The sequence below is a fragment of the Pinus tabuliformis genome, chromosome 4_2 (genome assembly GCF_031772625.1).
Source record: "Pinus tabuliformis cultivar Carrire ecotype Pingquan chromosome 4_2, CPIR1, whole genome shotgun sequence".
Taxonomy (NCBI): domain Eukaryota; kingdom Viridiplantae; phylum Streptophyta; class Pinopsida; order Pinales; family Pinaceae; genus Pinus; species Pinus tabuliformis.
The window spans coordinates 668,785,584-668,798,651 of NC_142304.1; the positions used below are offsets into that span (position 1 = coordinate 668,785,584).

The window sequence follows — 13,068 nt, forward strand, 5'->3', positions numbered from 1 at the left end:
CTAGGGGCAACAACACTTCCATCTTTATAGTTGTGAGTGGTATGCTTCCTGGTTGCCATAATTTTTCTTTCCATTTTTCTTGCTAACCTGAATACCTTCTCTAATGAATCAGGTTCCCAAAGGTGAACATCATGTTGGATATTATCCTTTAAATTCCCTATGAACACATCAATCCTATGCTCCTATGGAATATTTTTTACCCTTGTGTTCAATTTTTGGAACTCCTCAATGTGCTCCATTATTGAACCCTTTTGTTTGAGACTTATCAATTGGCTAAAAAAAGTGTTGCTTTTTGTATCCTCATAATGTGCTGTCAATTTTTCCGTAAAAATTTCCCAAGTGATATTTTTTTTATGAGAGAAAAGCCATTGATACCATACAAACTGATTTGGTTCCAAATATAAAGTTGCAATATGTACCTTTTGTGTGTTTTGCACATTATTGAGATTGAAAAATTGTTCCATTTGTAATATCCATGTTGCGGGAACCTTGCCATCAAACTTCCTCATATCGATTTCTGGAATATGGTGGGTCTTCAGTTCAACATTAGAGTCTATGAAATCATGATTAGCATTTCTTTTGTTCTCATCATGAGTTTCCTTTACTACCCTTTCACCACTAGTAAGCATTTCTTGTAGAAACTTTGTCAAATCTGTCTTCAAATCTTCCATGCCTATCTTCAAATATATCTTCAAATCATCCATCTTAGCTTCCATGCCATTCATCTTAGCTTCCACACCCTTTATCTTAGATTCCACGCCATTTATCTTAGCTTCTATTAACTTTTGTGAGAGTGACATTTGTTGCACTTGGTCTTGTAATTTTGACATATCATGTAGCATTTCTTCCTCTTCTTCAAGAGTCATGCTAGTGCTTTCAGGTTGCTTACTAGGTGTTTGCATTTTCTTTCCTCAGGGCATCAGTTACTGATAATAATGCTCTACTATGCCCTTTGAATTCTTCAAAATAATTTTTCAAACCAAGCTTAAGAAAAAATTAAAAAAAATCTACACATCTTTTTTCACTCTGTAGGAGCTCGATATTGCCTCTAATGTATCTCTGTAATTTCGGATCATCCAATTCTGAAATTGTGACCTGCAGTAGTCCTCTGTGTCCTCTTTCCAATGCCACCAGTCTGATCCAAATTGGATTCTCCAAGGAAGAGTTATGCCAAATCTCCCACAGTGACCCGATTATAGACTAGTTCAGTAGAGCGAACTTGTACGACATTCCACGAGTCAGTGTTTTGACCTTTTTCTCTGAAAAATATATGCAAGAAACTAAAGTCCGTTCTCTTTCTATATCTTCTTACGAAATTTCAATCTGATGCTCAGAGCGAAAGTTATGACGATTTTCCCCAGGTTACCTGTTTGGAATGTAATTCAGGAGTCTTCAAAAAGACCAACTTCCTCAGATCATATCTTCGCAAATATAGTGCAAAAAGCTCTGAAATTTAGACCCGAGGTTCAGTGCAATTTCTTCTCAAATGGTTTTTTTTTTAGCTTCTAAAATGTCACAGAAAAAAAGTTATAGCGAAAATACCACGATCACCTATTTGGAGTAGCGAAACCCTAGAATCCAAAGCTCTGATACCAAATTTTTTGAAACCAGCGCAAAAAAGATAGAATGGATAGATCAACGCCTTATAATTTAGCCTCTTCGGGGGGGAAACCTCCTTTACATTACATAAATGAACAATTCTTGGATGATTCAAATGACAAAACCTCCTTTCTATATATAGGAGTCTAAGGAGTCACAATATAACCCAGCCGACCTAATAATAATAATATAAAGCCACAAAAATAACAATAGAGGGATTCTATGGGGACAATAAGGGTACAAAAATATTAATAAGGGATGCAACTACAATAGTAATGGGGTAATCACTAGTATTATAGGGACCTAACAGAAATTACGGAGGTCGAAGCTCGAGCGCCCAAATAATTGTTGAGGTCCATAAATCACCCTGAACACCGCAACCTAAGAAGGATACGTAGGCTATGGTCCTGGCACGCGTGTCACCAAGAACTCCACTGAGGACCAAGCTCACCTTGCAGGAAAATGGGAAGGCCATTAATTTGGAGGCCAATGAGGACGATGTAGAGATGGAAGTTGAAACCTAGGGTGCAGACCCTATCACCAGGCTGTCGGAATATGTTCCTCCGCGCAAGGGTAAAACCAAGGTGCCGAAGGACATAGATGAGAGCAAGATCTCTCTGCAAACTCTGTTGCTCCTAGACGATATCGTTTTTGAGGGACCGCACTTGGGGTGGGTTCCTGTGTTGAAGTTTGAATATTGGGACCTCGCAGACGACAAGAAGTTCTTGCATTTAGCGACTGTGAAGCTAATGCGCCAGAGGATGGATGCGATGGCTGGAATGATTGAATTGGAGTTGCAGACATGGCTCAGAGTTGTAGAGAAAGCCGGGTTGCTAAACCTACTATGGGTGTCGCATTACCACCGTGCCCTAGTGACCGTCTTCATCATCAGGCAGCTGCTCTGTTTAGTGCATGATGGGTGCTTGTGGCTGGAGGAGCCCATTCCCATCATAGACCATTTGATTCACCGAATTACATGGTTGCCTTACTCCGGGGAGGATCCAGCCAATATTTCTGAAGGAAAAGGTGGCAAGTTGGCCCTTGCGGAAGCAATGAAGAAGAGGTTCAAGTTGGAGAAGAAGAAGCGAGGGTACGCCATCTCCAATATTAACAACCTTGCAGTCAAGGTCACGACACAAATCCTGGCAGGAAAGGTGATGCAAAAGTGTCGTGCAGATGAGGTGCTCGCACCCGTAGTTGCACTAGCGGCCCAATGTGTGGAAGGAGTCCAGTTCAACTGGGTAAACTATCTATGCGGCGAGTTCCTTGCAAACTGCCGCGGCGCACAGGAGCAGGGAAAAACATTTCATTATGCATGGCTCCTGTTATCAATCATATTGATGGAATGAGAGTTGCCTGAAGACAGCCAGTTCCCTTCGGTCGCACCGGACCTTCCAGAGGTAGCGAAGTACGCTTCGCTGTGGGCAACCAGGGACATGCAATGGCTAAAGGAGAGCAAGATATTTTTGATATTAATGGAGATGAATATCCGGATGGGGATCCATCGCAAGTCGATGTTGTCGTCCACAGTCTATGCCAGCTTACAGAGCTTTGCAGAGTTCAAAGCAGATTTTCACCATGCTTTTATCAGGGCGTAGAAGGATCCTACGAAGACATGGCATAACCTACCATACCTGGTGACAAATGATGTGATTTTTGTAGTTCTTGAGTCTTGGCCGCCAGAGTGGCGTGCTCCAGCTGGCTCTGCGGTGGAAACAGACAAGTCCGTTGTGCAACACAAGAAGGAAGAAATAAAGCTTTGAATGGTGCAGCTGGCGGAAAAGCGCAAAAAAGAGGAAGCAGCGGCTAAGGCCCAGGCAACACGCGACGCTGCAAAGCTGGCAGAACAGCATAAAACTAGAGAAGAAGAACGTGAAGGACAGAAGTCACCTTCGCTCGAACCAGAGATAGACACAGAACAAGGTGGCCCAAACCCGCAGACGACATCCACCCAGCTCAAGCGTTCGCTGCTATGAGAGCAGACAATGCCACGAAAGAAAACAAAGGCATCAAAGAGTTCTTTCGACTCAATCACCCTCACTGAGGTGGATTTGCGTGATATCGGTGAAACGGTGAGGGATGTCACTACGGAGGCCCTCCAACAATTTGAAGAATAGTAGCAGCTGGTATTGGGGGCTCTTCAAACAGAACTATAGGAGTTGCAGGTTCACACTCCACAGGCTAGCACACTGTCCACCAGCCTCGTGATTGGCACTTCGGCTGTCGAGGAGATGTTACGCACAAGGGTGACCAACACGATAGTGCTACTAGATGGGGCACTTACTACAAAGAATGAAGTCGACAAATGCATGGTGAGCAGTTTGAAAGGGGTAGGGTTGAACATGGCTGCGCTCCCTCGGGAGACGCTCTACCTCTTACAGGATGGAGTCACCGCAGAAATTTGGGTCAGGGAGAGTCACGCTCTACAGGTGATGAGTGAGCAATGCATCAACATTGAGCAATTTGGCCTGCACCGCAACGAGGCAGTGGCGCAGAACAAACAGATAATGCAGGTCATAGAGGAAGCCCACCAGATGGTCCCGGAGTTGGACATTTAGGCATAAGAATCGGTGGAGGCTCGCGGCCGTAAGTTAGCCACAGGGGTGCGTGACACAAGAGCAGAGATGGCCAGGGTTCAGCGGGAGCTGAACTTGCATATCACAGAACTACAGCTGAAGGCTCAGCCTTCAACTCTGTCGGAGATCAAGGAACAATGTACCATTGTTGTTACAACAACAGTGGCGGCGGTTGATAGTGTAGTGGCAGACTGCATGCAGCTGTTCAAACAGTCATTCGAGGTCCTAACCACCCTGCAGGAGGACCCGAACATAGAGCACTTAGAGACAGAGGTGCGCGAGCTGCATCAAAGGTATGATGAGATAAAAGGGACCGCGCAGAAGATTTCCCTTACACAGAGTCTTGCACAGATGTAGAAGGCAAAGGTGCTCAAGGAACAGGTGGATGCCACTCAGCATAAGGAAGCAGTGTTAAAAGGGCACCTATAGCCATGGATTGATGAGGCTTACGCAATCAAAACCTCCATTGAAGGGAAGCTTGTGAAACTACAGGCAGCTCAATAGAATATTTAGAGCAGTAGTTCAGTAGTAGTCATCGAACAATGCGTGGAAGAAGTCTAGCAGGCAGCCACTCAGTGCATTGCCGAAGTTGCAGTGATCCAAACAAATTTGGGAGGTCTTCACATTAAGATCTTCGCACCTACAAAGTGACTCAAGGGAGAGTCATGATGTTTGTGTTGGGGGCCTGTTGGGCACAGGATCCCCCAAGGGTAGTTTTTGGGCTTAAAGCCCATATTTTGGTCAAATTTTTGTAATCCTAATTCAAAGTATTCGCATTTTGTGGTCGCGGAGTGCATAGATGTTAACAAGTCATAGGGTTGTCCACCCTTATTCTGATAATGTAATGTCGGTTGTAAAAGATCTACCCATGGTCCGCAGGCCATGGGATTGTATAAATAGAGTGAAGCTCTAAGTAGTTAGGGCAGAGAAGACACGAAGAAATGGAACGATGTATGAGAGATAACTATGAAGTAGAAGTCTAAGTCTTGGGTCGTAGCGTAGGTAGAGGCTCTGCAACTAAGTGCGCAGAGGCCTAGAAGTCCGCAGCTGCGTGCGTGGACCCCTGCAGCTGAGTGCGTAGGGAAAATTCAAGTCTGTAATCGTCTGGAATTATCAATAAAGAGAAATATTCTATATTTCTGCGTCTTTATTTACTGTTTATGAATCTGTTATATTGGGTATGAATTTCACTTCTAATGCTTATATGATGCGCAAATATGTATAACTATATTGGTTAAGTAAACGCAAGTAAGAACATCTGTTTACACGAAGCTAACTAATATCTGGTAATATGATAAGTAAGATACTTAGCGTAGTTTGAGAGATATCGCAGTTCGCTGCCCTAGCAGCGTGAAAGCTTATTAGCCCCTGGTTAGGGCTGCGAGGAAGCCGATTGTAATATTTCATAGAGGTATTGAAGGGTAGAGAAGAGGGATAAGAAACATGCGCGAAGGCAAGTATAGTTGAAATAAACCAACATCACAACCATCTCAAGGATGTGAAAACTTGGTTTCGGCATCCCCCATACTGCTTCGGGTGAGACTTCAGTCCGCGCTCCACGAGCTGATGCCTAAAGGGCCAGTAGTGTAGGGATTTGTTTAGCTAACTAACGTTGAACCTGGGTCAGGCCCCCACAAGCCAACAATAGGGGAGGCTCTCATCTCTCATCCCATGTGGGTGGATGATTTGAGTAATACATGTGCAGAATGTGTATGCTCATCCTGTTGACGACCTCTGTCTGGCCATCAGTTTGGGGATGGAAAGTTGTGAACTTAGTGAGCTTGGTGTCTAACATTGACCAGACACTGGACCAAAATTTAATGAGGAACCTATTGTCCCGATCTGAGATGATAGACTATGGGATCCCAAAGTGTACCCACACTCATTCAAAGAAGAGTTTAGTAGTGGCATCTGTTGTGATATTCTTCTTGCAAGCCGCCATAATGGCCATCTTCGAGAATCTGTCGACGACCACAAAAACACAGTCCTTTCCATGCTTAGTAGAAGGAAGGACTGACATGTAATCCATGGAGATGGATTCCCAAGGTCGACTAGGGGTAGGCAACGGAGTCTAGAGGCCTTGCATCTTGATGTTCGGTTTGGCAATGGCACAGGCAGTGTAGGATTTGATATACTTCCCAACATCCTGTCGAAGATTCGGCCAATAGAAATACTTTTGCAGTATTGCCACTATTTTCTCAACCTCGAAATGCCCAGTGGCTCAACTATAGCGTGCTTCCCAAATAATCTTAGCACGCTCGCTTGAAGGAACACAAAGGTGTCCCAGGTGGCATAATAGGCCATCCTGGAGGTGAAAATCTAGAACTTGTTGACCCTCCAAGAGAGTATGGTATGTGTGGTCGAATTCTGGGTCGCTTTTGTAGAGAAGTGGCCAATCAGAAATCTTTTGCCCACAAGAGTTGAGAATGGTGGTTAACACCATGATCGGTGGTCGGCTAAGGCAATCTGCAACATTGTTGGTCTTTCCATTCTTATACTTGATATTCAAATTGAAATGTTGCATGTATGTGGACCACTTCTGATGGTGATCATTCTGCAACTTCCCTTGCATCTGTATGAACTGTAGGGGTCGGTGGTCTGTGTGGATGGTTGTTTCCTTCCCCAAAATGTAATTCTTCCATTTTCGACAGGCCTGTACAATGTAATACATCTCTTTGTCATAAGTTGGATACTTCCGGACTGTGTCTAAAAGTGTCTCACTATGATATGCCATTGGATGCCCTTGTTGAGTAAGGACTACCCCAATAGCATAGTTAGAGGCATCTGTCTCGATCTCAAATGGTTGTTGCAAGTCTGGTAATGTGAGTACTGGTGCAAAGTAGAGGCGATGTTTCAACTCTGTGAATTCTTTCTATTGAAATTCATACCAAAAGAAATTTTCTTTCGCTCCTCCCTTGGTGACTTGACTCAAGGGCCAAGTGATATGAAAGAATCCCAACATGAACCTACGGTAGAAATAAGCAAGACCCAGAAAGCTTCGGAGCTCTGTCAGAGTGGTTGGAGCTGGCCAATCCCAAATGACTTGGATCTTGGTTGGATCCACATGCACTCCCCGTTCATTAATAATGTATCCCAAATACTGAACCTGGGTCATGCCAAAAGTGCATTTCTCCAAATTGGCCTCAAGATGTCATCCATTAGCCTCATGAAAGTTGCAGGAGCTTTCGTCAACCCGAAAGGAATAACCAATCATTCGAAAAGGCCCTCCTTGGCTTTGAAGGCAGTTTTCCACACATCGGAGGGTTCGATTGGTACCTGGTGATATCCTGATTTCAAGTTGATGTTGCTGAAATATTCCCCCCCTTCAGTTGTTCCAGAAGGTCAACAATTCGTGGGATCGGGTACCTATTCTAGACAGTGATCTTGTTCAACGCCTGATAGTCAATATAGAGTCTCCAAGTCCCATCCTTCTTCTATACCAACACAATTGGGCTCCCACAGGGTGATGAACTCAGCCAGATGTGACCTTTCTACAGTAGCTCCTGAATTTGCCTCTTGATTTCGTCATTCTCCAGAACAGAGCACCGATAGATTGGTCCATTGGGTAGCGACACACCTGGGGTCAGATCAATGGAGTACTTGACCTGATAGTCTAGAGGCACCCCTAAAGGGGAGGTGAAGATGTCCTCGTACTCCTCCACGACCTTGTCCATCTGTTCTTGTCGGGCGGAGGGGCCCTGTCTAGAGGTAGTGTACATCATCTTCTTCTTTTCCTGAGGGTGTATCATCATGAAAAAGAATTTATCGGTTTTGGAAATGAGCTTACTGCAATGTTTTACAGTAACCAAAGAGATGGCGGTAGGCAGTGCTACCTCCGGTATCCTGTACAACTTATTTCCCAAAGTAACAATAATAGCACGAGGCCTTGACTCATACACAGCATGTCGCTTCCATAAGTATGGTTGGCCTAATAATACATCACAAACATCAAGGGGAGAAACATCATATAATACCTCATCCGTGAAGGGCTTGATGCTATATGGAAGGCGACATTGCTGGCTCATGCGAAGATCCCGTCCTTGGTGAAGCCACCCAATGTTGTACAGTTGTGGATGTGTTGTGGTCGGTAAGCCCAGTCGCTTCACGACCTCTGCCGAAATAAGGTTCTTTTGGCTCCTGCTGTCGACAATGAACTATATCATGGAACTCTTTACCAACATCTGGGAGTGGAAGAGGCACTCCTCCTCCTCTAGATCTTTGGGTTCCTCCTTCTGGATCTTCATGGTGGCAACGGTGGCGTTGGGCTCCACATCAATAATCTGCTTCCCTTTGTCATTCCCCTTGTCGAGTTCTGACTCATATTCAAAACACGCATCTGATTCCAAAGCCTTTAGCTCGGCCATCAGTGACTACTTGGCCCAACACACACTTGTGTTGTGAGTGGAGCACTTATGGAACTCACATCACTTTCCCGTGTCCTTCTTCAGCTTCATAATGTTATTCTTTTCTTGCGACTTTGGCGAGTTGTCCTGGGCCACCCTGCCTTGGCTTTGTCCTTTGTTTTGTGATTTGGGAGCACCTTTCCCTTGCTTCAAATTCACAGATCCAAAGTCTCGCTTCTTATGTTTAAACTTTTGCTCGATCTTGACGGCATATCGGTATGCCATGCCAAGTGAGGAGATGTCCAGGAACTCCATCTCGTCCTGGATGTACCTTTGTAGGAAGTTGTGGTACTTGAGAACCAAATTCTTCTTAAAATCCTTGATACCCAACTTTTTGCGAAGGGTATGAAAACATTGGTAAACTCTGGCACATCTTGGTCCCTTCCCTGTCGTAGCGTTGTCCACTTTATGTATTTATCCTCATAGCTCCCAACAGGGTAGTATTGCTCCTTGATGGCATCCTAGAATGAGTTCCAAGTGGGTTTAGCTGAAAATAATGAGTTCATACTTTCATCCTTCTACTCATATTAGGTTTCCCACTAGTCCTTGACATGGGGGGCTTCCTTGAGAAGTGCACAAGTGATCTTTTCTCGACAGGAAAAATCATGAATAGAAAAATATCCTTCTAGTAGATTTATCCATTTATCTACAGTGTCTTTATCTATTTGACCCTCAAATATGGGAATGTCAAAGTTAACTTGTACCTTAAAGTGTATGGCACTTCCATAGTAACTGCCAAAAGTAGATGCGTCGCCCTTGGGTAGCCGCTAAAGGATCTGGGCAAAGTTGTCCATCATCGCGTTCCTTTGTCGTTTGAGGGCTTCTTCGAGCAAGATTTTGATAGGATATCCTGCCCCCTCATCTTTCTTTTCATCCACCATTGGATGCCATCGGGATTTTCGAGGATGTTCTTGCAAAGGTTTGACCAGTTCAAGCCCTAATTCCTTATATCCCAACCTCGTTGGGGACATGCAAAGAAAAACAGAGAAAGAGTAGACCGCTCTGATACCACTGATCCATATTTAAACTGGAATGCAACGAATTATAGATATAACCATAAATACAAAAATGCAGTAGAAATAACACTTCATTTCATTAATATCAAATACTGAAATATGCTTACAATCAGAATGGAAATAAGACTAGCTCGGGCGATGGTAGCTTACCTCTGAGAAGACATGTGGCGGCTACATGCCTTTGAACTATGTTACAATGAGGCTCCAAGGCCTATTTATTATTGAGAAACAATAGAAAACCCTAAACATCCAAAAACCTAACCCTAGGAGATGAAGCACCAAACTATGGGCCTCGTTTGGGTAAATTGATACATCAACTTCCCAGGGTCGTAACTTTGGCATACGATCTTCGTTTGACACACACACAATACCCATGTTGGTCCCAGTTTTCACAAAAATAAAAACGCCATGTAAGGCCTCAAAACAGCTCCGGAAGTTCAGGACCCAAAAAACTGCCAAAAATAGTAAATTGTGCTACAAACAAGGAAACTGAAAAACTGAAAGAAACAATGGTGGGGGTCCAAGTGGAATAGGCGGGTGGCCACAAATATCCACCTGGCTCAAAAATGTTGCACCCTTTCCATGGGAATCATTTTAAGTTTTTACATATTTGACATTATCTTGTTATGCTTTTTCTACAGTACCTCCCTATTGAAGGTTTGGCTTCTTTTAATAAGGCTACTGTGGAATTTTTGGTGGGAGCTAACAATAATTAAACACAACAAGGACTATATGTTGTCTCTGAATTACATTTGGACAAAGTAGGGCGGCGGTAGCAAGGTGAGATGGGTGGTAGAATAGGGTGAGTTCTTTTTAACTTTTAGGTTGCACAATATTTTCCCTTATGCAAACTATGCTAGGAAAAGGATATTTGTATCTTTTTAGATCACCTAAGAGATGGTAGCGAAGGTTGTATCATAGATCCCCTTTTTCAGACTAGCATTACAGTGCTTCTGTGATGTGTGTGTTAGGATGATGATATTTTGTGCTTGTGTATGTGGAATTAAATTTACATAATACCCTGTTGACACTTATCCAGGTGGCTATTGTCCAAGGCCTTTCAGGAACTGGTTCTCTTCGCCTCATTGCTACCTTTATTCAAAGATATTTCCCTGGAGTACAAGTCTTGATTTCTTCTCCAACTTGGGGCAATTATTAGATTTTTTATTCTGAGCTCTATGTATTTAGAGTTGTGACACTGAACTCTAAGTTATGTATTTAGATTTTTCATGCCCATCTTACAATGAACATTTTTAATCATTTTGATGCAAACTAATATTTGATCTAGTTGAAGCTATTTGATTATATTTTGATTTTAACCAAGGAATCACAAGTACATTTTCAATGATGTTGGGGTTCGATGGTCAGAATACCGATACTATGATCCTAAAATTGTAGGACTAGATTTGAAGGGATGTTTGCAAACATCAAGGTAAGAAACATGTTTGTTCCTTACAGAGAGATGATTGGTAAATGCACTGTTAATTTTTTGTTAGTAGAGGAGACTGATAGTTGCTCAACTTCCTTCAGCTTGCACCAAGTGGTTTTTTTGTGCTACTTCATGGTTGTGCTCACAATCCAACTGGAATTGATCTAACTCCTAAGCAGTGGGAGAATATTGTTGATGTCATTCAGAAAAAGAATCTTACTATTTTATTTAATGTTGCTTATCAGGTTATTGATGATATGGGGGTTATGTTTACAACCTTTATATTGTGAATCACTCATTGCATATTACTTTGTTCTTTCATTTGTTTACATTTGTGTACATTTTTCTATATTGACAAGTCTTATTTTGTTATTTGAAAATATTTTTTTAGTTTTTACTGGTTCTTCATTTTCAAATCTTTATGATTGCATTGCAAGTTCCCTCAGAATTTGATTATCAATCTGAGAATAATCAGAATATCATCAACCTGTTGATTCCAGGATGCAAGAGTCTACCAGGACTTTGTATGATTACCAAGATGCAAGAGTATATCAAGACTATGTACCATACTAAATTGTAGGGTGACATTGGAACTAGTAACATAGGAAACACTAAAAATTGTATTGTTATTGACATGCATTTGATAGTAATATAGGTTGTCATAACATACTATGACACTAGCCAGTGGAAATAAGGGGTTCATATGGGCTGGATTATTGTTGGTCCACCTATTCTCCAACCTTGCCCTTGTCATGTAACTGAGCAAGGAGCACTTTCACTTGAGAGAGTACGAAAGTTGCAGGTTTGCTTGGAGATCCCCTTGGAAAAAGTTGTGAATTTCAGCTCCAGATATGACAATAGATCTTTAAGCAGGTCTCTGAAATTCTTGCATCAAGACGGGAGGCCACAAAAGATCTAATGTGCCACATCATGTCCAAAGTGTTCTGCCATTAGGTAAGTGTCTCATGTTCCTAGGATCATTCAACAAAACATTTGAGGGAGGGTTGCCTTCTAGAACCTTTCCTTTGTCCTCCTGTCGTGCCTTCTCATCCATCCTATCAACCTCATGTAGGTTTCTTGAGTGATTGCAGTTGAAGGATGAATGTGGGTGTATGTTTTCCACTTTGAAATAAGGAGAATTTCCTTTCCCAAATATTGACTTCTCAATGTCTTCATCAATATCTTCTCCACTGTTTAAGCCAGGGGGAACCCTTCTTTCTCTAGGGTAAACTATAGTCCCACAACTTTCAAATATCTTGCCATGGACAATGGGGGTAGACCCCACTTCTTCATCACTTTAGCTCTGACCTCTTCTAGATAAGGATTGGGATGTGTCTGTCCATGGATGTGGGAGGGTGAGTCAAAATCTCAGCAGAGGATAAGCTCAAACCCACGACCAACATTAGCCAAGCAACTTCAACCACCCAACAGAGATAAGCAAAGGAAAAAACCAACTGCAGTGAAACAACAAAGGGGTGGTATGTTGTCTTACGTGCTGAAAAATAAAACTTGTTCATGTTGTTCTCCATAGATGAGGTCTATTGTTACATGTTATAATTTGATTGTTGTTAGGGAGGTAGGTGTGAGGAGGGTATCTTCAACCTTAAAGGATATCAACTAATAATGAGGTGGAAGCCTTGGAATTATACAAAGGTCTCCTAATATTAAAATATAAAGGGGTCCATACAACTACAATGGTGGGGACCCCTCAATAATTCAAACATCAATGTATCAAAAGGATTTCAAAGAATTTCAGTCTATATAGGCTAGCACAAAGAATTCTAGTAGAGGTTAAATACTTTGAAAATATTTGAATTTTTTGATGTCCCATGAAAGAAAAACAAGGTTGTGGACAAGTAGACTAACAAGGGAACTAGGTTGCATATGGGTGTGTGATTCAAATGGGGCCCTACTATCCATCTATCCCCATGAATGCATTTGAATATTAGGGTGAGGCCTCATTTAAACACACATAAAACCATGTAAAGTTTGACAGGATAACAAGTCAATACACCAATAAGTGTTTATGAAGGCTACAATGGAGG

General features: G+C 42.5%; 1 pseudogene; it reads left to right on the forward strand.

The window, feature by feature from the left end:
* LOC149171194 (aspartate aminotransferase, chloroplastic-like) overlaps positions 1-13,068 on the forward strand; it is a 28,716-nt pseudogene that overhangs the window by 13,291 nt on the left and 2,357 nt on the right.